This window comes from Mustela erminea, chromosome 19 (assembly GCF_009829155.1).
Source record: "Mustela erminea isolate mMusErm1 chromosome 19, mMusErm1.Pri, whole genome shotgun sequence".
NCBI classification, from domain to species: Eukaryota; Metazoa; Chordata; class Mammalia; order Carnivora; family Mustelidae; genus Mustela; species Mustela erminea.
The window spans coordinates 21,089,264-21,112,242 of NC_045632.1; the positions used below are offsets into that span (position 1 = coordinate 21,089,264).

Consider the following 22,979-nt stretch of genomic DNA (forward strand, 5'->3'; position numbering starts at 1 on the left):
CTCTGCCTGTGGCTTGGGTCATGATCCCGAGGTCCTGGGATCGAGTCCTGTGTTGGGATCCCTGCTCTGCAGGGAGTCTGCTTCTCCCTCTGCCCCTCCCCCCACTCATACTCCCTCTCCCTCCCTCTCCCTCCCTCTCCCTCCCTCTCTCCCAAATAAATAATAAAATCTTTTAAAAAAGAGAGAGAGAGAGTGAGAGAAGAGGTAAGGTGAGTTGGAGGGGTAGCGGGGAGAAATGCTGGGTGTGCATGACGGTGCTAAATGACTATAGGCCAGACTTGGCTGGGATACTCCAAGGGCTCTGCTCCTCTCCTCCCAGCATCTGGCTGAGCAGCTTTGCCTTCTGAGTCCAAGCCCTGCCTTAGTGATCAGGATGCATGTACACATCCTTGGGCAAACGGTGGGGGCGGTGGTCCCACGCCAGGGCAGGTCCCAACTCTGCTGTTCGTTAGCAGTGGGATCTGGTCAAACTTCTGAGGTTTGGCTCCTCTTCCATAAGTGGGATAAACATCTCCATTTCAAAGGATCTGCATCATGAAGATTCTTGGGTTCTCAATTCATAAACACACCCTGGTCCGTAAACACATATGGAAGAAGAATGGCACCACTGTTACGATGGCAAGTGCTGGAGTGGGAGTTGCCTGCTGTGAAAATTCCTGTTTTTTTCCTCACTGGCTGCAGGTCCTGAGCACACTTGGCCTCTTTGAGTCTTACGTTTCTCCTTTGTAAAGCAGGGACGAAGTCCTCCCTACTCCGTAGTTCTGGTAAGAGCGTTACATGAGATGTGTGCTTGAATGCTCCAGAACACTGCCTGACACATAGCAACAATCCTATACAAGGTCAACATTTTATTTTATTTTATTTTTTTAAAGATTTTATTTATTTATTTGACAGACAAGAGATCACAAGTAGACAGAGAGGCAGACAGAGAGAGAGGGTTAAGCAGGCTCCCTGCTGAGCAGAGAGCCTGATGCTGGGCTCGAACCCAAGACCCCGAGATCATGACCTGAGCCGAAGACAGAGGCTTTAACCCACTGAGCCACCCAGGCACCCCAAGGTCGACATTTTAAATAAATTTTTAAAAGCCCCACAATCCTAGCACTTCTACTTTTTGGCATCAGAAGAAGCATTAACACAAATACACAAAGATGTTAATCACAGAATTGTGGCAGTGCAGTGGGAAACACTGGAACAGCCTAAATGTTCATCGTAAACAAACACTGGTGTATCTTTTTACAGGACCCTGTGCAACAGTTTGAAACACTCAGGCAGCTCTCTGTGTGCCAGTGTGGTCACAGCTCCGGGACCTCCCAGTGGCTGAACTTAACAGCCCTGCAGTAACACACCGAGTATGACGATATTCTGTGAGAAAACTGGAGACAGTCTACATCTCCATACAGCGCTGCCCCCACAGGCACGTGTGAATGCTGGGCATGCAAATTTCTGCTGAAGTGTTCTCTAACCATTTTGAAATTCTGGAAAAATTGTGAGATTCTTAATAGTTGAATCTTTGAACTGTGTTTTGCAAGTGATGGGATGACGGATCATGCACGTGAGTGGGGAGATGTGTCAGTAACAGCATGGACCAGGACCTGGAAACAGATCGGCAGTGGTGGTGGCGGCAGCCATGGGGGGATGGGGGTGGAGGGGGTTCCACCTGGGAACATTGGTGGGACCTGCAGCACGGGACCAGCTTACCTGTCCGTCCCGGGAGCTGGTCCCTGTGGGGTCTGCACAGATATTAGCTCTTTGACCTGAGTGCCAAGATGGGAACTGTGAACGCTCAAGCAGTTAACTCTGTCAGTAAATGACCACAAAATAAAAACATACACGTGGATATTGTGGATGTTATGATAAAGCATTATGGGAGTTATTAGAAGCTTCAGAGACATCAAAATCTCTGTTTTTATAAACTGTTACTGCATTACAAAGCAAAGACCCACAGGCTTGGATTGAAAGGTTGTCCCATTTGATGGAAAAGAACACGGCTTTCATATAAGGTTGAGGAGAACCAATTATCAATGAGGGGGGAGAATTTAAAATTAACTTTTCCTAGTAATTGAAGATACAGTGATAGAATACCTAAACAGGCATTTTGACTTATATACGAATGATGAAGCTACTTTCAGTTTCTTGTATGACCTCCACAAGTTACAGGAAATGTCAGAGGAAACATTAAAATGCCATTGTATAAATCTACATTGAAAATTAAATTCAGACTTACACAAAACTGATTCTTACGAAGAGTTAAATCTTTTTAGAAAAATAGTTCCTTGGGAATCATCAGCTCTAGAAGTACTAAAATTTGTTATTTCAAAATAATTTATCAGAAACGTATCCCCGTGCTGTCACAGCCTGTAAAATACTCTTCAGAGCTCCACTAACAGTTGTATCAGCAGAAAGATCATCCTCAAATTAAAAATGATCAAATATTATTTGCAATCTTGCAGCTGACAAGTTTGATTGACATCACTTTCAGTTGTGTCAGTTGAAGATGAAGTTGAAGATGAAGTATAATTTTTGATGACCTAATAAGTGATGTTGCAGACATTTGCAGAAAAGAGAGCCAGCAAGATCTTACGATCAATCAAAAGATCATATTAAGAAAGTATCATTTATTGTATTATATAAAATTATGACACCATTTTTTTTTTTTGCAATTTGTAACTTATGTTGTTACTCATGTAATCATTTGCCCCATTACATCTTACATGTAACAGACTTTTCCAAGCGGGGGGGAAATGTATTTTATTATCTTCCTGTATCATATTAGGTGGAAAACAATGCCTCTGTCATATTATAAGTTGATATTTGGTTTGAAAACTTTGTTAAAGGGCTGTCTACCAAGTTTCTAATTCTTGTGGGAAGGCACTTTGAGGCTATGCAAATATCCTGTTTTTCACCACACTTCTGCTTGTCTACTAATTTTAGCATCCATTGCCAATTCTTGCCTGCAATGATTATTACCATGGATCTAAATAACCAAGATACTCTTCACAAAAGTAGAAGAAACAATTCTAAGTTTTGTGTGGAACCATAAAAGACCTCAAAGAGCCAAAGCAATACTGAGAAAAAAGAACAAAGCTGGAGGCCTCAGCCTTCCTTATTTCAAACTATACTACAAAGTCATAGTAATAAAAACATTATGGTACTGGCGCAAGACAGATCCATAGACCAGTGGAACAGAATAGAGAGCCCAGGATGCCCAAACTTGCATATCCAGTCAACTGATAGTAAGGGAGCCAAGAACACCCAGTGGCAGAAAGGACATTCTCTTCAACAAATGGTGCAGGGGAAACTGGAGAAACACATGTGGAACAATGAAATTGGCCCCAGCCCACTTACAAAAGCTAACTGAATGGATCAAAGGGTTAAACCTAAGACCTGATACCAGAAAATTCCTAAAAAGAGTATAGGGAAGCTCATTGGAATTGGTTTTGGCAATGATTTTTTGAACCCAGTGCCAACAGCACAAAAAACAAAAGCAAATATCAACAAACAGGACCACATAAAACTCAGAAGTTTCTGTACAGCAAAAGGAACAGTTAACAAAATGAAGACAACCTACGGAATGGGAGAATATTTTTGCAAACCATGTATCAGATACAGGGTTAGATTAAAAAGCATGCAAAAGAACTCAACAGATAGTTTTTCAAGGAGGACATCAGAATGGCCAACAGGTACATGAGAAGATGCTCAGTGTCACTCATCATATGGGAACACAAACCAAAACCACAGTAAGGGGATGCCTGGGTGGCTTAGTTGGTTGGGCGGCTGCCTTCGGCTCGGGTCATGATCCTGGAGTCATAGGATCGAGTCCCACATCAGGCTCCCTGCTCGGCGGGGAGTCTGCTTCTCCCGCTGACCTCTCTCTTCTCATGCTCTCTCTCTCTCTCAAATAAATAAATAAAATCTTAAAAAAAAAAAAAAAACACAGTAAAGATACCGCCTCACACCTGTCAAGAAACAACAGTGATGGTGAGGACATGGTGAAAAGGAAACCCATACATTGTTGGTGGGAATATCTATTGGCCCAACCACTGGAAAACAATATGGAGAAATTAAAGATAGATCTATTATAGGATCCAGCAATTCAACTTCTGTGTATATACACAAAAGAAATGAAAACGGGATTTCAGTGAGATATGCGTATTCCCATGTAATTGCAGCATTACTTACAATAGCCAGAATATGGGCATAACCCAAATGCCCGTCAATGGATGAATGAATAATGTGGTATGTATACACAATGGAATATTATTTAGTCATGAGAAAAGAAGCTGTTCTGCCATTTGTGACAACCTTCATGGACCTTGAGCACATTATACTAAGGGAGACAAGTCAGGGAAAGACAACCACCATATGATACCCCTTATACAAAAAAAATAAAATCTGTAAAAAAGAGAGTAAAATAGTGGTTACTAGGCCACAGGGGCTTGGGGGATAAGATTGATGGTGTTTAAGGGCATAATCTTGGATTGAGTAGTAAATAAGCCATAGAGACCTCATGCATAGACCATGCTATCCCTCTCTCTTGAGCTACAATTATGTAACATGATAAATATTGCTACAGTGGCAATCCTGTTTACAATATATAAATGTATCAAAGTAACATACTGTAAGACCTTAAATTCACACAGTGATGCATGTCAAATTTATTCAATAAAAAAGTAAATAACAACAAAAAATAAAAGCACCTGTATTAAAGACATTTATGAAAGTGGTACTTGTGGGATACATTGTGAGTTATATCACAGAATGGAAGTGAGAGCTCTTTGGTCATGCTTTTAGAGAAGAGTATATAAACACTTGTAATAAAGTTCCTAAATGTGGTCCCTGCTTGGGATGAATTAAAGTGTGTTTTTAAGTGAGGGATGAAAAAGAACTGTATTACCATGGTGTGTGTGTGCTAATGGTGACTTTCTATTTCCATCATTCCTTCTGTACATGTTAATTGAAATTTGTAGTAAGCTGTTCCTATTTGTGTGTTTGTTTTTTTATTTATTATGGATATCAGCATGGACTTATGGATAGATGTTTTATTCTAAGGGTTACAATATATTATTATTATTATTATTATTTATTTTCTTGCTTAAATAGTCCAAGGTTTGGCCATTGGGAGCTCCTCCAAGCTGACTTGAGGGACTTTCAATGTGTCCCCTTTACTTGTGCCCTTTGTAAGTTTCTGGCATTACAAAATTTTTCCCTACCCCAGCTCTGAGATCTCCTTTCATGTTGCGTTTTCAGAGTAAATGCAGAGGAACTCTTTACAACTCTTAAGATGAACTGGACATGTCTCACGATGTGCCCACATCAACACACAGTCTGCCCTTTGGGTGGCTGATGGGAGAGACCTCATGACCACTAGAATCCCAGGGTGTGTGTGGACACAGGTGGGTTATCATTATGGACATAGATGCTCTTCTTCTTAGCCCTGCCACCAGGAATGGGAAACTACTTTCTGGAGTAGCCCGAATGGAATGGAGAGTTTTAAAAAAAGTTTTAAAGAATTTTATTTAATTTTTTGAGAAAGAGCAGCAGGCAGAGGGAGAAGCAGACTCCCTGCTGAGCAGGAAGCCCGACGTGAGACTCGATCCCAGGACCCTGGGATCATGAACTGAGCCAAAGGCAGACGCTTAACCTACTGAGCCACCCAGGCATCCCTGGAGTGGAGAGATTCTTAAGGGTCTGCTGGAGCCTGGAAGCTGGGACTGGGCATTTCCTGTTGGTTTTACTGACTCTGCCTGAATACCAAGTATGTCCAGTTTTAGGGTTTCTCTGACTCTTGGCCCAGCCAGCCCACCTCTGATTTTAAGTAGAACTCTAACTGCCAACAAAGGATCTGCTGCCAGCGCCATTTTCCAGAGAAATAAACCTGTTTTGCCAAAAAAGAAATCTCGTTCTCTAAGCAAAGACTTGGAGAATAAAATGTACATATTCCAAATGTTTTTTAAATTAAAAGAAAAATATACTCGCCCCCACCTCCCCAAGTTATCTTGGGGAGTGGTGGTGGTAAGATGGAATTTTGGGAACAAAGTATGTATACTCTTTTTAAGGCACTGACTGTAAAATTTCAAGTCTCATTGTTTAGAGTAATAGAACGCTTGTAACGCCTCCTAATTTTATGGTGTCTTATAGATGGGCTGCTTTAGTTTATGGCAAAATTCAACTAAATAGAAAAGAATCGTTTATTCAGGAAACACTTAAAATTTTTCCAATTAAGTGCTTTAAATTTTTAAAATCTTTTAAATTTTGTTAATAAAGGAACTAAACTTTGTTGCCTGGTAGAAACTCCAGCCTCTTCTACATTTCTGGCTATTCCAAGAAGCACACTTGAGAAGCTCAGCTGGTGTCAGAGGAAAGCAAAAGATGTGATTATGTTTTCAATACTTAGAGCCCTTCGTGTGGTTGAGAAGGAGCAGAGGGAGAACGAGGAGAGGAGGAGAGCCCCTCCCCCAACCCTTTGCCCACAGAAGGAGGGGATAAAGGCAGAGCAGAGCCAGGTGTGAGGGTCAGGGTCCGACATCTCAGTGACCAGAATATCTATTTTCTTTTCTTTTTTCTTTCTTCCTTTCTTTTTTTTTTTTTTTTAAAGATTTTATTTGTTTATTTGACAGACAGAGATCACAAGTAGACAGAGAGGCAGGCAGACAGAGAGAGAGAGGGAAGCAGGCTCCCAGCTGAGCAGAGAGCCCGATGGGGGGCTCGATCCCAGCACCCTGAGATCATGACCTGAGCCGAAGGCAGCGGCTTAACCCACTGAGCCACTCAGGCGCCCTATTTTCTTTTCTTTTTTCTTTTTTTTTTTTTTAAGATTTTATTTATTTATTTGACAGAGATCACAAGTAGGCAGAGGGAGGAAGGGAAGCAGGCTCCCTGCTGAGCAGAGCCCTGATTTGGGGCTCTATCCAAGGACCCTGGAATCATGACCTGAGCCAAAGGCAAAGGCTTTAACCCACTGAGACACCCAGGCACCCCCAGAATAACTATTTTCTGTGATATTTGTTAATTGTCTTCATTTGGAGAAAGCCTTCTTAATACTTCCACTTTAGTTGATTTTTTTTTTTAACCCCCAATTTTGGCCATTTTTACTCAGTCACTCGACAAACGCCTATTGATTCAGGAGCAGTTGGTGTGGTGAGAGCGGGAGGAACCTCGGCGATCTGGGCACCTGAACCCACCTGCCCGGCTGGATTTGTGTGGACCCGAGGGAGGAAGGACAAGCCCAGCTGATTCTCGGCACATCACGTAGAGGACATCTCTCTGCTGTATCCACATCCCTATTTGTAGCTCTGCTTGGGAAAGCCGCAAAGACCAGGGCGGAGGAATCGGGGGCTTTTTGTGCTAAAATCTGTCTTTTACCTGCTTAAATTACAATACTGAATAATTATGTATGTGCAGAAACTGTCAAAAGTATACTTACATTTTGCCGTGTGCTAAAATTACTTTTCATTATGACCTATTTGTACATCATTTGAACCAACTATCTCAGCCTGGAAATGTAAATGTGTTTTTGTTTTTGCTCTGCGGGTTAGGTCAGCAGACGCCTGCAACAAATATGATGGCAAGGGTGAAGGTGACATGATTTACTTAAATCAGGCAATTTCTCCATTAAAGCATCGAAGCCTCAACTCATAAAGACACTCTTTAGTAGATGAACTATAATGTTGCCCCGCATTTGTCATATTAGGTGATTTGAAAGGAAAGAACAATTATAAAAATGAATGTACTTCCCCGTTGAAGGAAGAAGATCTAGTTTTTGCAGCAGGGGGTGGTTAATTTTCCACAGATAAAAACAGGTTTCACAGCAATTCGATAACTGTAACGTCCTACAATTAAAACATAGGAAGAAAAGGTTCCCCTGCCAAAGCCGACTGTCATAGGAATTAGTTGTTCGGGACCGGCATCGAAGGTTATTCTGTTCCCCGTAGGAACAGCTCCATTGCCATAAACTGTGTCGGTGTGTCCCCCGCCACCCCCCCCACCTCACCCCGTTTCTGAGCTGCTTTCAATTAGCAGGGATTATTAAACTGGAAACATTTTCGCTGCTGCCGAAGCTGCTTTTCTGCGTTATGAGCTGAGCTAGAGGCGTCACAATAAAAGCTGATGGATTAGCAAAGAATGTACTTACAGCAACTGATGCCCAGTGTCATTTTCCATGCATGTCGCCACCTCTCCTGCCCCCTGGATTTCGTGTTTCTGTTCAGAGATTAACCTTGGTTTCTCTCTCTGGAAACTTCGGCAGGCTGGAGGCTCTCAACTTCCACCTCGACTGCCTGCTTCAAGCCTCATATCCTCCCCACCCGACCCGGACCCCCAAAATCCAGAGACCTCCCCTCCAAATTCCCAGAGGGAAGGTATTAGGTTCCTGTGACTTTTTTTTCTTTCGTGTTTAATTGCCGGCACGTTAGAATGACAGCAATGGTAACACACCTCTGGAGAACACAGGCCACAGCGCATGGCCGTGGTGGAGGCAGGTGTCTGGGTCCCAGTGGAGGGTTGAAAACACTGCAGCCATGTACCTTGAAGCCTCATCTCATCCTCAGTAATCTTCTGTCTTCTCCTGAGCCTTCAAAAAATTTTCTCGGGTGGACCTTTTGTTTCTCCAACTCACCGAATTAATTTTCCAACACACGCTCCGAGTTAGCGCCGTGTGAAGCTTTCACGTGTATTTATTTACTAGATGTTATGTGTTTATTTACTCTATGCTTACTATATGTTCACTATATATATTTATTTGCTACATATTTATTGACCCTATATTTATTATACAAATTTATGTGCTTGCATATATACATGTATTTATAGATTACATGATATTTAGATAAAATACATATTTATGTATTTTTTATGTATAGCATTTAATATGTTTATAGATCTCATTTAATTTGGGCAACAATACGCCGAGTTAGGCATAGTTCATACCCCCTTCCAGAGGAGCGAACTCAGTCTTGTGAGTGGCTGAGGCTGACTTCGAAAGGAGGCAGAACGCTTACCTACCACGTGGCTTCTTTGTCCAAACCGGTAGCTGCTCTCAGCTTCAGATTCCTCCTCTGTCCCAGGAGGGATTTGGAACAGAGCCTCTCTGTTCCTTTCCAGGTTGTTCACTTTTTAAAAATCCACTGGTTTATCCACCATCTGCTGGTTGTGTGCTCACTTGGTGCCTGGCACGTCCCCAGGCTCTGGGGACGGCGGTGCGCTAGTCAGAGCAGCTCCCTCCTCTCTTGGGATGGGGGCTCACGCCCCAGCTCTGTCGCTTTCTGACCAGTGTGCAAGGTTAAGGGCCATCCCTCCTCTGATTCTCCCATCAGGCTCACGGGCTCCATCGGGAGCAAGTTTGGCTGCCAAGAGAGTGTGGGTCCCGAGTCAGGGCTCATTTACCGCTGGAGAGAGGATGCTGGGAAGGCACGTGCGACCACTCCGGGGGCAGCTGAGGGTCACCTGCCAGACTGGAATGAATGCCTATGGCCGCCTGGCCGCTCACCAACGCATAAGGAGGTCGGGCTTTTCCACTTTGCATAATTGCTCGAGATGTAAGGGCTCAGCGTGTCGGCTGGGTCTTGGCTTCGGTTCCACGAGGCCTGCCTCCAGCCCCCTGTGCGCTGGTCCTCGAGGCAGGCAGAGAGGGGCTGGGGTGGAGGCCTGGAGCAGGAGGCTGGGAGAGGAGCTGTTCCCCTGGAGGCGGGGCCTAGGGCGCGGCGACCACAGTTATTTCTGGATTATGACTCAAAGCACACAACAAGAAGCATTTATTACCTCCCAAGTAGTGCTGGCTCCGGAGTGCTGAATGGAGAGGTGAGCTATGGCAGTTGTTATCTCTTGAACTAACTGCTATTGCGTGTCCCATGACCAGCCGTGGCAGGGTTTTTGTTCCCATGAATGAATGGGCTATAAATCTGTCGGAGTTGACACTAGCAGCGGTACTAGAGGGTGTAAAGAGAAAATGTGCAGGAGAATCTTGTGGTCTTTGCTTGCCTGGAAAATGAGTTCAATAAAATGGAGGTGATCAGTGCTTATTTATAGGACAGACGGATACATCCAGCATGGGCGCCAGAATCCAACTTCGTGTTTGCTCGTTTGCTCTCCTCTCTGAAACATAACCCCCGCACCGGGGCGGGCGCACAGCGGCGTGCAGCTCAGCCGCAGAGGAAGAAAAGGGGCCGCCTGGAGATAAGGAGTGTTTTCCCTGCTTCTGAGATTCAGGAGCAGTCTGTGGTCACCCGCTGCAGGGGCGGGGTTTAGGGCTTTGCAAGGAGCAGGAATGCCCCAGCCTGAGACCCTGAACGGTTCTCTATTTACATTTCACTTTTGAGGGTGAATGACAGGAAATGGGATAAAATTAATTGCCATTTTTCAGGCCCTCTGAAACAATAAATTCCAGCAACCATAAATTTGGAGCTGGGTTAAGTACTGAAAACAATTTATTGCTAATTTTTCCCTTAATTGCATTCCCAAGAAGAAGGTTTGGTGCTTACTGGTGGAATTATTATATAAAAATTATTCGTTAGAAAGCACAATGAACTGTAAATCAGAACCTTACCTGAAACAGGGTCAGGGTTCCTCACAATTCATCTGTCCTGGTGACGGCCTCAGCAAATGGACTGATCAGGGACAATGTGCCTACTGTCCCCTTGCCCCACCCCCCGTGCAACCTCAAGGAGGTTAGGTGTTGATTCAATGAGATGCCTCACCTCCTTAAAGTGATAGTGTGACTCACTGTGGAAAGGGAGCAGAGAGGACATAATGGAATGATCACACACGCATGGCCTCCCTGCCTCGTTTAATTTGTTTTGAGGTTCAGGCCAACTGCAGTGGAGGCCAGGGGACAGCCTAAGGCCGTTGGTGGAGAAAGTTGGAAGACTGCAGCATTGTGTAGGGATGGAGTGCAAATCCATTCGCTGGACATGCCATGCCGGGTGACTTTCCTCTCCTGGGAAGGGACAAAGCTCTGAACGGGCCCTGGGTGAGAGGGGAAGTGGCTTTTGGAGGCTTCTGGAGGTGATCTGTTCTCTCCCTGGCTCTTTGGAACAAAGGCATGGCTCTGTAGGGAGGATGGAAGGCTGTCGTCCTGTACCTGCCATCTGGGTTCCTTTGGGATTAGAGGAGGCCAGCGGGAGGAACTCAGCTGCTTGGATCAGTTTTCCTGGTATTTTACAGGCAAAGAGGCTGATTGATGTGCCTGACCAAACCAGCCAGAGAGAAAGCCTGTGCCCGTGTGGGAGCTCCTGGAAGCTGAAATTGCAAGTTTTCATAGCCCTTTGGGGAAGAGCCAGGGGTGCGGAGAGGTTTTGTTCTGTAACAAGTACCCACGTCCACGCCATGGTGCCGCCCATTTCAGGCCAAATACGGTGATGAAGGTGGGACCCTCCCGCTGTTTGGTGCAGGTGTTGGAGGTTGCTGTGCTACCATTCTTGGGAGGGGAAGGGAGGGCTCCTGGGAGAGGCATGGTACCCAGGACTCTCAGAGTCTTCCCAGGGACGTGGCAAGATGGAGGCAGTGCACACTTTAGGGGATGGAGCAGTAGTGACTTGTCTTCCCTGTACTCAGGAGATAGGGCTGCATTCAGTCTGCTGTGCACAGTGAAATTCCTGAAAAGCCCCAGGTCCCTCGAAGCCAGCTGGGAAGCCCTGCATGAGAGAAGGACCCCAAGAACCACACAGCCTATTTTACTCCGGTGTTGGCAAAGAGTGCTGAATGTCTGCCCATCCGAGAATCGCACTTGGTCTAGTAACATGATCAGAGCCTCAGAAGACCTGAGACTCTAGCAGAAGGACCGGCAGGTTCCAGTCTCCCTTCCGCGCCACCCCAGGTAGGGGCTCACAGATGGGATAGCAGGCAGCAGCGTCTCCCCCCACCGGCGCTCGCCCCCCACACCCTGTCTTATGACATGTGTCTACCAAGAAACTCCTGTAAATCCAACAGGCACACACAGTAAGTCCTGTGTAGGAACTTTCTGGCAGGACCAAGGAGAATTTCTCACACCTTGTACTACCTTCCTTCCTCCTTCAAGACTTCCCTTCGGTTTCCATTCCTGCCACGAGCAGATCACTGAGAAGGAGCTTCCGAGGGCAGTTCAGGGTTCAGTGTGGCTCTGGGGATGCTAAACCAGGCCAGTCTGCTCCCTGGGACCCCGCACAGCTGAAGGTGACCTTTTCCCATGGACGCCGGATGTGAGTATTGGTTTCCTGCCCCAGGGAAGCAGGACACCTGGTCTGGGAGTTGCAGGTACGGGCTAGGCAGTCAGCTTGCGGGGAACTAAGGGCAAAGCACAAAAATAAGGAAATGGATCCCACAGACCCTGAGTGGAGAGCAGGGGAGGGGAGGAGGAGGAGGAGGACTGCTCCCTGGGCTGCTGGGGGCTCAGCCTGGAGGAGAAGCCAGAATGAGCTCACACAGAGGTGGGGTAGCACGCAGTTTGCTGTAAGTCATTCCGACAGCAAGTGCTGTGGGGGTTTGGTGCGTGTAAAGAACAAAAGCAAAACACTGCTTTCTGAATAGAGGAGGAATACAAATTTATTTTTGAACATTTGAAAATACAGGCAAGTTTCAAGAAGAAAATAAAAGCCGCCTGTAATCCCACTACCCAGAGATAAACATTGTTAAATTTTTTATGCATTTCTTTACAGACCCATGGGCATTTAGATGTATTATTATTTTTTCAGAATTGGGAATCTACTATACATACAGTTTTTATGTCCTGCTTTTTCCCCCTTAACATATTGTAAACATTTCCTATGTCCTTAATGGTTTCCACAAACTTTTTTTTTTTTTTTTAATTTTAAGAATTCGCAAAATCGCATTTGTAGGATGTGTCAGATCATTTAACTGTTTCCTTCTTGGTAAACCCGGAGTCGTTTCTAATTCTTTGACGTTGCTAGGGAGGCTGTGACAAATACCTCGCTGGGTGCCCCTCTGGTCTTATCTGATCCTGAATTCCCAGGAGAGGAAGTCCTGTGTTGGGGAAGGCTCCTTTATTTTGTAAAGCTTGTCCCCAGGGAGGGTTGGTCCTGTGAAAGCTGGGTGGGAGAGGGGCGGCCTCGCTTTTCAAGCAGGAGATGGTCTTTACAAAGCTGCCTGTTTGATAGATGGAAATATTTAAAATTGGGATTTCTCTTATGATTGAGGCTGAATACATTTTCCTATGTCTGTTGCATATGTATATTTCTTCTCCTGTGGATTGTTTGATCGTGTGCCCATTCTTTTTCCTTGAGGAGCGAGTCTTTGAAAGGGCTCTTTCTACCATAAAGATATCAACTGCTCAGCAGTTAATCATCTCTCTTCTGATGGGGCTGAGAAAGGAGGGGCGGGGTGGGGGTGTGCTGGGGTTTGAGGCAAGCCTTGAAGACTTGGGGCTGGTCTGGGGCTTGAGATCCGATATAGTCCAAAAGGTACCCGGTGGGTGAGTGATGGGAGGAACAGTGGCAAAATCTGCAATATTACTCTGTGTATTGAAGAGAGTAAGTTGAATGAGCAAGGGCAAAATAGTTTTGGTCTTGGTCTCTCCTGAAAATAACGTCACGGGCCACAAACACTTATTTATCTAAGAGAAGAGGTGTGCCATCAACCTTCATGGAGAGGTAGTCCGTCAAAGAGAACAACTCGACTTCCTTCTGATTATTCTCCATCGACTGTCAGCTTGATCAGGGAGTCTGAGTGTTGGGGGAAAAAATGACAAGGCTGGGGAGAACTTGTTTTTCACTCTTTGGCCTGGGTGTGTGCGTGTGCGAGAGCACGGAAGAGCATTGGATCCCAGAGCCCAACCGGTCGGACATTTTATGAGGCTGATGCTTTCTTCAATTTTGGGGGGGGCAGGTTTGGTATTTCAGCACCCCCCTGCCAGAGCCCCTTTGCCTATGGCCACTACCCTGTTTTTTTGTGTGTTTGCACAGACGTGGAATTGGGAAGTACTTCACTGGCTGGTTCCAAATTTGGGCCAACTCTGGCTCCATGGTAGGCTGCTAATGATCACAACAGCATTTCAGAGGGTGTTGGCAAGGCGATAATGCAATTAACATCTCCTTCTTTGATATAGAGTGAGGTGAAGACAAGCTGACTTTTTGGAACCTGATGATCACTGATAATTAGGGAAAACCCTTGAGGACAATGTACTGGGTTGTTTGAACAATTATGCCCAAATGGGCACACAGTGAGTCCACCTCTGGAACAATGGGCAAGGCAGACAAACACCTATTGGTCCCATCCCTTTGGGGTTGGGGTGGGCACAGCCACTCTGCACTTTATTTTTAGTAAATGTGTGTAGCTAAAGTGGCTAGAACCACTGGTGGTGTTTCAGGAAATTTATTTAAAATTCAATTTGTACATCGTGACTTTAAGCACTACTTTTGGGGAAGTGTGTTTTGCATTATGCCATATCAGTTCGGGATTATGGACTCCGAGGGAATATGTATAATTTTTATGCACTATGTTTATTGGCACATTTGTGTTAATAGCCAATAAGATGATATTGCCATCTTAATACCTTGCGAGTCTCTGTGACTCTGTGGCTAATGAGTGGGGGCCTCTGAGTACCTGACTGAGGGGGAGAAGGAGGCTCTGTGGGCTCCAGGGTGTGGGGAATGATGTTGGAAATCCAGATACTGGCTTGGCAGGTTGTGTCCCTGTAACGCAGAAGAGGAACCTATAATGCAGAGGGGAGATCGGGGCTTAATCAGGGGACAGACCACCAAGGAGACATTGACATGCTTGTACAGCAAAGTGACCTTCCTTTGGAGAGAGAACACAATCCCAAAGATATTTAGTTCTCAATTAAATAAAGCTATGTCCTCCTGACTTGCTTCCAGCGACCCTTTTGCTCCTGGGAACTGGGATCCTGCTTTTTGCACTGAATTTACGGCTGCTTCTGGACAGATAACAAGAAGTCGGACAGCTGACCCTCCGACTTTGCTCTGGCTCCTTTGTCACTGTGGGTCGTGCGTGATGATCTTCCAAGACATACCTCCCATGTTGCATTATTCATGGAAATGGCACCAAGAAACAGTGTAATGTATGTGTGTGTGTGTGTGTTTGTGCGTGCGTGCATGCGTGTGTATTCAGCACAAACATCACATTAGTGGAAACCATGTTCATTTGAAAATTTAAAAAAAAAAAAAAAAAAGGAAAAACCAAAACAGGACATGAGCATTTTCTGCTCCAAGAAACATGTGTTGGTGATGAGGGCTCAGTGTTCTCCTTATAGGAGCTCAATAGCGATTTTGGGTTGCAAGCTGGCTGCAGAAATCCTGGCCTTTATTGGAGCACCGGAGTAGAACACAGCAGTCCAACAGATTACAGGTATTTTTTACCTACATTGTCCAGGTCTTGTTGTGAGTCCCTTTTGTACCGAGCTCAGCCATCTGATTGAATTAAAATGTGGAGAAGTCATTGACAGGCAGCTTCTGTGAAGAAGGGTCAAAGAGTGAAGCTGGTAGGCAGAGTGGCTTCAGAGGCCCCTGTCCCTGGAATACCACTGTACTCTCTTGGCTAGGACACGGCTTACTTTGTGGCTAACCGCATCAAAGGAACTTAGGTCTCTGTCTAGCCTTTGCTTCTAGGCATTGACTCTTAGGCAAGTAGCACATGGTATCAATGGTCTTCACATAACCTGTAACACCGGGCTTGGTACCCACTAGGACTTCTGCAAAGATTTGTGGATTTATAGAATCTGGGTAGAGAACTGTAGGAAAATGCCTCCGTAGCCTGGAAGTCAGGAGGGCTGCTCTCCCTCGTCAGGTTTCCAAGGATAACTTCTCTGCCTCAGCTCCCTCCCCAGTCTCCACCCAAATCAAGATGGTTTTGCCCAAGTCCAATCCCTTCTGTGTGCTGTTGTGTTGGAAAGAAAGCCGGTATTACTTCTGCGGAAGGTGACACCCGCCCCCCATTTCAGGGAGAATCTGCCTCTTAATAAAGGAGGCTTGAAGACCAAGCTCTTCCCGCCAAAGGGAGAGAAAGGCCACAGCGATAATTTGAGCAGAAGGTCTAGTCGTATTTGGGGATATTTTGCAAATCCATTCCCACCCCAACATTTTAAAAATATTTGTCTAATTTTCACTGGGATTTTATGATTTTATTTTGCCACATTTAAATCTTGAATCTGCCTGGGCTTCCCCCCACCCCTTTTTTTTAATGGTGTCAAATATGGGTAAGAACGTATTTTACTTTTTGCAAATGACCCATCCAGAATGACTTTGGTTTGGCAAACCATGAAGCCAGCGGTTTCTGCCCTGGTAGTCACCTCTTTCCTCGTTGTGCACAGAGAAGCTGAGATGAAAAGAAATACAGTTAAGAGAAGGGGCCTTGGAGCTGGGTGAGGTCTGGTTTTGAATTCAAACTACCACACTAATCAGCTCTTAGTGGGATGATTACCTACCCTCTCTGAGCCTTGGCCTCCTCATCAGGAATTGGGTGACACCTGCTCCCCGGCTGGGGTGAGGCCCGCATAAGATCACGGGTGTCTGGGGGGCATCCTTGTACTTGCCCACCCCAGAGCTCCCAGGGAATGTCGGTTGCTGTTGTCACTATAGGTCCCTTTGCATTTCATTCAGTTTTGAAAGACCAACTGTAGGACCTGCACTGCCATTTCCCTCAATTGCATGACCTCCTCCAAATTGGCTTCCCTTCCCCTTGCTGGTGCCAGCCATCCAGGCATCCAAGGAACACAGTAAATCAAGAAAATAAGTCATCCGGTGCCTTCCTTCTGGTCCCTCCCTCCATTTCCGGTCTGTCTTGCCATACGCGCACGGGGCTCCACTGCCCCAGCTCTCCCCACTCCCCACCGCACCCGGAGCTCTGTCCACCTGCTCATGTTGCCAGAATGCCTTTGCCACCTTCTGCGTCCGTTAAATCCTGAGCCGTCAGGTTGCCTCCTGGAGAAGCCTCCCTTATTTTCCTCCATTCCTTCCTGACACTTGGCTTCTGCTTCGGCGAGAGTTCCCTGATTGCTGTCGCTCCCCCACCAGCTGCCCGTGAGGACCCTCCAGGTGGGCCTGGGCTCTTCTCACACCTGAGCGCGGTGCCTGAAACAGGATGTATTGGTTGAAATGGTGAGAATAAGGATGCCTTCCGTTTTTTGAGGCCAGTGGATGTGGTTGAGCCCAGATTGCATCCTTGGGCTGGCTCGTTGGGACCCTCACTGATGCAGACTCGAGGGGGCGGCTCTCAGCATGTGGCCATTGGGGGAACCTCATTCACGCTGCTAATGATGATACCTTTAATACCCAGCACTGTGCTCAGCCCGTTCCATGAAACAGCCTTCTTTGTTCCCATTATACGGTTGGGACAAATGGACCAGCAGCTCAAGAGAGAGGAAGAGGAGGAGGAGGGCCAAAGGCTGGGGAAAGAAGTCTGACGGACGATGCGGAAAGCGACTAGCACACTTCCCTGCAAATCTTACCGTTCACAGAGTAATTGCAAAGACAGGACTGTGTCTTCCACTTGGCTCTCTGAGTATGTCCTCGTCTGGCATCACTCTGATGCGCGGAGCGAGGGGTCTGCTGCTCTGACGACCAGGGGGCGTGGCCAAAGGCCACTTTACCTGTTCCCACGGGCAGCCATAATCTTGCAGACACTTCAGATTTCTCCCTTTTAAAAATTTCCGATTTAATAACCCTACTTAGGTGTTTTTTAGACCCCATAGTGTTTGCAACAACCGTTATGGCTCTATTATGATAATACAAGAAAGTTACATTACGAAATAAATGCATTTTTAGGTTTTTCCCTGGCAACATAATGTAAGGACCATTCTGCATGTTGGTACTAAAGAATCAAAAACAGTTTAGTCAGTGGATGTGAACACTGTTTCTTGTCATCCAGTTAATGGATCTACTGTAGTATTTGTGTTCCTTCCAGCCCTGCCGCCGTACATCAATGAAAAATTATGTTTTTTTCCTCGGTGCAACAACACCCGTCATCTTTATAGGCAACGCATTCCCCTTCAAGTCGTGCGGTATAAAATGCCTACCGTTTCTCGGCCCCTTTCCCTCCCCGTCATTTACCTGGTTCTCGGCAACAGAGGGTCAGTGCCTCCTCTTATTAATGTTCTGTGTAATAGAAATCAGCGTGCCCGTGTTACTCATGTGGGAGCCTCAGCAAACAGCGGCTGTTAGTGTGCAAAGGGCAGACAGGAAGCCTGGCTTTATTTTTTTAACCCTCTTTGTTTACTGGATCCTGGCAGTCAATCACCGCCCCTCCTTGCCTTGGAGGCAAGACTGCTTGCCTCCCGGAAACAGCCGCCGGCTGAGGACCCACCTATAGTCTAGATGGGGCACGCCGGGACGCAGGTCTCGTTTCGAAGATGCTGACAAAGATATGGTCTTGCCTCCCTAAAAAGGTTACTCCCCCAATCTCTAAAGGCCCGGGAGAACCTTTTTGGAAGACACCTTGGCTCTACAAGGTTCCCTTCTTTTGGGGCCGCGTGATGGTGGGGATTGCTATGGCCAAGCATTGCCCAGTGTCGCTGCGATTTCCTCGTCGTGTGCTGATCTGTGGTCACCATCCATTTAGAGTGACACATCAGGCACCTGCAGGGGCCAGGCAGGGGGCTGGCATCAGTGACATCGGGGCATGCCTCGGCCGCCCATGTTGCCAGGTGGGAATGTGACCCAGTCTGTCATGTCCCCTTCTGGGTTTGCTTAGAAGTGGTAGCACAGACTTAAGTACTTAAAAAAAAAAAAAGTATGACCTTCTCAACTTTCAGTGTTGGGTAAGTAAAGTGAAAGATAATTTGTGTGTGCCAGTCCAAGCTGGACCGCGGACTGGCTGCTGCTTTTCACTCCCTGACCACTTCCATCTCCTGGCTGTGCTTGTGACCTCATCCGGGCTTCAGGGAAGAGGATGGGGATGACATCGTCCGGACACTGGCTCATCCCACCTGCCTTGCATGGGCTCTTGTGGCCTTGGAACAGTCTGGGGTTGTGTGCTGTGAAGTGTCCCAGTTCCCCGTAGGAGGGGAGCGTTCCCGTGATGTCACCTGGGCGCCTCTGTGCCCCTCCGGCTGTGCGGTTCAGTTCTGTGCAAACACCTCACTGAGCAGGGGCTTTCCAGACCCAAGCTTTGCCAGGGCCTTGTCAGAGCCTGCGTGAGCCCCAAGCAAGAGACATTTGGAAGTTTGGGAAGGGGACACTGGGGGAATTTCACTTGACATTCTGTGTACCCCCTGGAATTCCTGACAAGGTGCTTTTGGGACTGGGGCCCGGAGTTTGGTTTCTTGGTTTTGCTCGACTCTATGGTCTCATGGCTCTCTCCCCAGCCTCTTCGGAGATCCTTAAGGATGGAATGAGGGTTTTCTTCCTTCTTTCTCTACCCTCTGCACCGGTAGACATTTGATTTCAACTCCTGCTTTTCTAGGGGAAGTGTGGACTGGTGAGCCACTGTCATTAGAGAGAGAGAGGGAGAGGAGAGATTAGCCCATCCTGAGCAAGCAAGCTGAGCAAACTGGCAGCTCAGCTCCAGGGTGAGTGGCCAGGGATGCCCAGGGAGAGGAGGGCAGGTGGAAACCTCCTGGCCAAGGTCCTGAGAAGAACCCATTGAGCAACATCCCATTTGATTCTCGGGGCTGCAGGCAGCAAACATAACCTATTTTAAAAGCAATATCCTTCTGCAGAGAGACGACTAGAATCTGCTGGCACAGTGGCTCCCAGGCTCCCCGAGCCCGTCTCAGGGCTGGCCGGCGCCACCTCTCGGGTGCCGCAAAGTCCGATTCTGCTGCTCTGTCAGCTCTCTTGGACTTGACCCAGAGCAAGAGTCAAGGCTGAGAGTGGCGCTCTGGAGTCAAGGCTGAGAGTGGCGGGCTGCCAGCCTCCAAGGGACAGTGGCCGCTGTCCTGGAAGCACGCGTAGGGGCCGGAGGGGCTCGGCTGGGCAGCGTGGGCAGTGGGAGGAGCAGGGCATTCATCCGGGTCAAGGAGAGAGACCCGATGCTGAGCCCATGGTGTGCTCTGTGCCAGCGAAGCCCCAGTGGAGCCCCAGAGCATGGTGGTCTGTCCCATTTCCGCAGCTTCTGCTTCCGAAGGTGACGCACGTCGCCGCGTCGCCAGGGTGTGCCGAATCGCTCTGGTTCTGCGCGGGTGTCAACCCTCGGGGGCTGATGACAGCACAGGGACCTGGCCTGATGGCCTTCTTCAGAACACTGAGCAGCACTGCTGTGCGTTGGCTTGGCCATTACCAGCTCCCAGTGCAATCACGCCGGACTCACAGAGGGGTCCTCTGTCCTCTGTCCTCGAGCTCCACCGGCCTGGCTGCCCAGGATGAATTCCTTCCTGAATGGTGGCAGGATGGCACAGGGCTGGGTCAGTCTTCAGAGATCGGTCCTCTCTTGAGGTCAGCTGGACTCCGGGCCGGCACCACCTTTGGTCATCTTGACCTTGGCCTCTAGGGACTCAAGAGGACAAAATGGTACCCGCTGGATGAGTGCTGCACAAGCAGATTATTTCGAGGCTCAGGAAGGAGGGTTGGGGGAGATGTCACACAACATTCGCCACTCCCCTGGAATTCCTGGAGAGGAGGTGCTCCCGAGCAAGGGCCTGGTGGTTGGGTTTCTAGTCTGTGCCCGATGGCACAGTCTCATGGCTCTCCTCCCGCACTGCGCTCTGTGGGGCCTGAAGGGCAGGAACCAGAGCTCTGTGTTCTGTCACTCCCTCACTTCCTCCTCCCTTCCAGCTCTCCCCTCCTGACCGCCCAGCCATCCCCGTCATCCACACTTGTCTTCCTCAGCTGGAAACAGAAGCTGCCACTGCTCTTTCTTCCCCACAGGCAGACGTGTGATATGGCCCCCGAGGAGGGTTCCCATGTCCAGGTGATGCTGTGGGGAGCCTCAGGGCAGGGGTGAGCGGGGAACGGCCCCCCACACCTGGCTTGACCTCCAAGAGCCACGCACAGGTGGAGATCGGCCGTCTGTCCTGGGAGAATTGCATGTCGCATGCCTGGCTGGCCCAGCCTGACCCCTTGGTCTGTGCTTTTCCAGACTGGAACTGTCTCTTGCCCCCCAGAGGCCCCTGTTCAGCTGAGCGAGGCCTCGGTCAGAGCCACTATAGTGTTTCTGCTTCGTCTCCTGGATGCAGGGTGAGCTGCCTTTCTTGAAAAGTCTCGAGCCAAGTGGAAAGCTCTGTTCTTGGTGGGGCTTTTTTGGTTGTTGTTATTGTTTTCTTTTTCTTTTATTTTCTTTTTTCTTTGTTTTCTTTTCCTTTTCTCTCTTTCTTTCTTTCTTTCTTTCTTTCTTTCTTTCTTTCTTTCTTTCTTTCTTCTTTTTTCCTTGCTAAGGCCTTCTCCAAGCAGAGGAGAAGGGAAGAACTCACTCTCTGCAGCCTGGGAGACACACAGCCACCCCCTCCCCACTCAGACCATCAAGGCAGCCATGTAGGGACCCTTCCAAGGAGACCAGTGCTGCAGATCCTCGGGCCTGGCAGGAGGGCAGGGGCACTCACGGGCACAGCTGGGCTGGCGGGGGTGGGGGTGGTTGTGGGGAGTCCTGGTGGAGCGGTCACGAGGTGGGAGGTCTGGTTTAGACCAGACAGAAAACAAGTTTCTTCCCTTTCAGTAGATCTGCTGTGTGAAGCCCGGCTCAGCGATCCCACACAAATCCCGCATCCCTGCTGGGGCTCCCAGGGGTCTCCTCTGGCTCTGTTGGGGTGAGAACCCTCTCTGGCACTACGGGTAGCAGGATGAGGAGATGTGCTGCACTTTGTGAAGGAAGGCGAGTGTCACGGTGTGGTCCGTCATCAGAAGGCCCTTGCCCTGCCCCGGCCATGGAAGTGGTATACTCTTGAGTCCTTGTCCTCCTTGGTTTAGAGGCATCCACCGACCTGTCCGCCTGCCCATCTCTCCACTTGCATTCATCCACCCATCCACCCATCCGACCGTTGTTAATGGTCTTCAGCTTCCCGTGGGGCTGCAAAGTTTCTTGCATCCACGTCGCTGCTTTCGGAGGGCAGGACTCACACTATGGGCTTGTTTTTCTTGTCTTCTTACTCCTTCTGCATCTTCCAGGCCGGACACACACAAAGCCTATTATTTGCTGTAGCTCAGGTAGAGCGTGGTGAATGCTCGGAGGGAGGAGAGGTCAGTGCTGGCTGCAGGGATGGGGAAGCCTTCAGGAGGTGCCAGTTCGGCCGAGCCCTGATGCTCACACGGGTGTGGACACAGTGGTGGAGAGGCAGGAGTGCCTGTTTTTTTTTTTGGGGGGGGTGGGGTGGGGTGGGGGGAGGCTGGCTGTTTATGGGAAGGCCCGAAGATGGGGGGCTGGTGAGTGCCGCTCTGCTGGACCTTCTCTTGCGGGGAGAGGCTGGCTTTTGGCTGAGGGAGAGAGGGCAGTTGGAGGGTTCGTGAGCAGATCAGAGAGGTGACACCCTGGGCGCCCCCTTCCCGGGCAAGCGTTTGGGTTAGCCGGGGAAAACTTTGCCCAACTTAATGAGAGCAGCAAACAAAGTTGCGGGGCTGAGTGATTGGTATGCATTGTTTTGTTTCTTTCATTAATTCCTGCTGCCATTCGGGATGCGGAGATGAACAATAGCAGGGGCCTGTACAGATCAATACCAGATTGCTGATAGTGCCTATCTGCTCTTGGAGCAGATTATTTGATAAATGGCGCGGTCCATACGTTTTGACAGGTGTTCGCCGTACAGCCCAGCCTGAGCCGGTTTGCTGGAGCCCCATCCCAGGAAGCCAGGAGAGCAAAGAGGATATTTCCTTTTGGGTACAAACCCATATAGAAATTGTTGCTTTTAAGCTATAGATAATGAATCTCTAGCAAGAGGGAGGAAGGTCAGGAGGGACCTGGGTTTTACCTCCCCCATAAATTGCTTCTCCTGCACCTTGGGGTTTACCGGGACCTGGATACGATCAGGAAGAGTGGGAAGGGTTCTATTTGGATGGCAAGGCAGCCCCCCATGGGATGACTGGGTTACAGGTGGGTGAAGCTACTGGTCCTGAGCCATTTGTTGATGGGCCCTTGGGGGATCCCCAATGGTCAGAACCAGGGCCCAAAGCATG

At 48.0% G+C, this 22,979-nt stretch overlaps 1 long non-coding RNA gene across 1 annotated transcript; it reads left to right on the forward strand.

Moving 5' to 3' along the window:
• Positions 1 to 606: 606 nt before the first annotated feature.
• Positions 607 to 8,560, forward strand: LOC116580260. The gene is made up of 3 exons (XR_004281570.1): positions 607 to 764; positions 5,248 to 5,393; positions 7,097 to 8,560. It is a non-coding gene; the product is annotated as an uncharacterized LOC116580260 (long non-coding RNA).
• Positions 8,561 to 22,979: the final 14,419 nt, after the last annotated feature.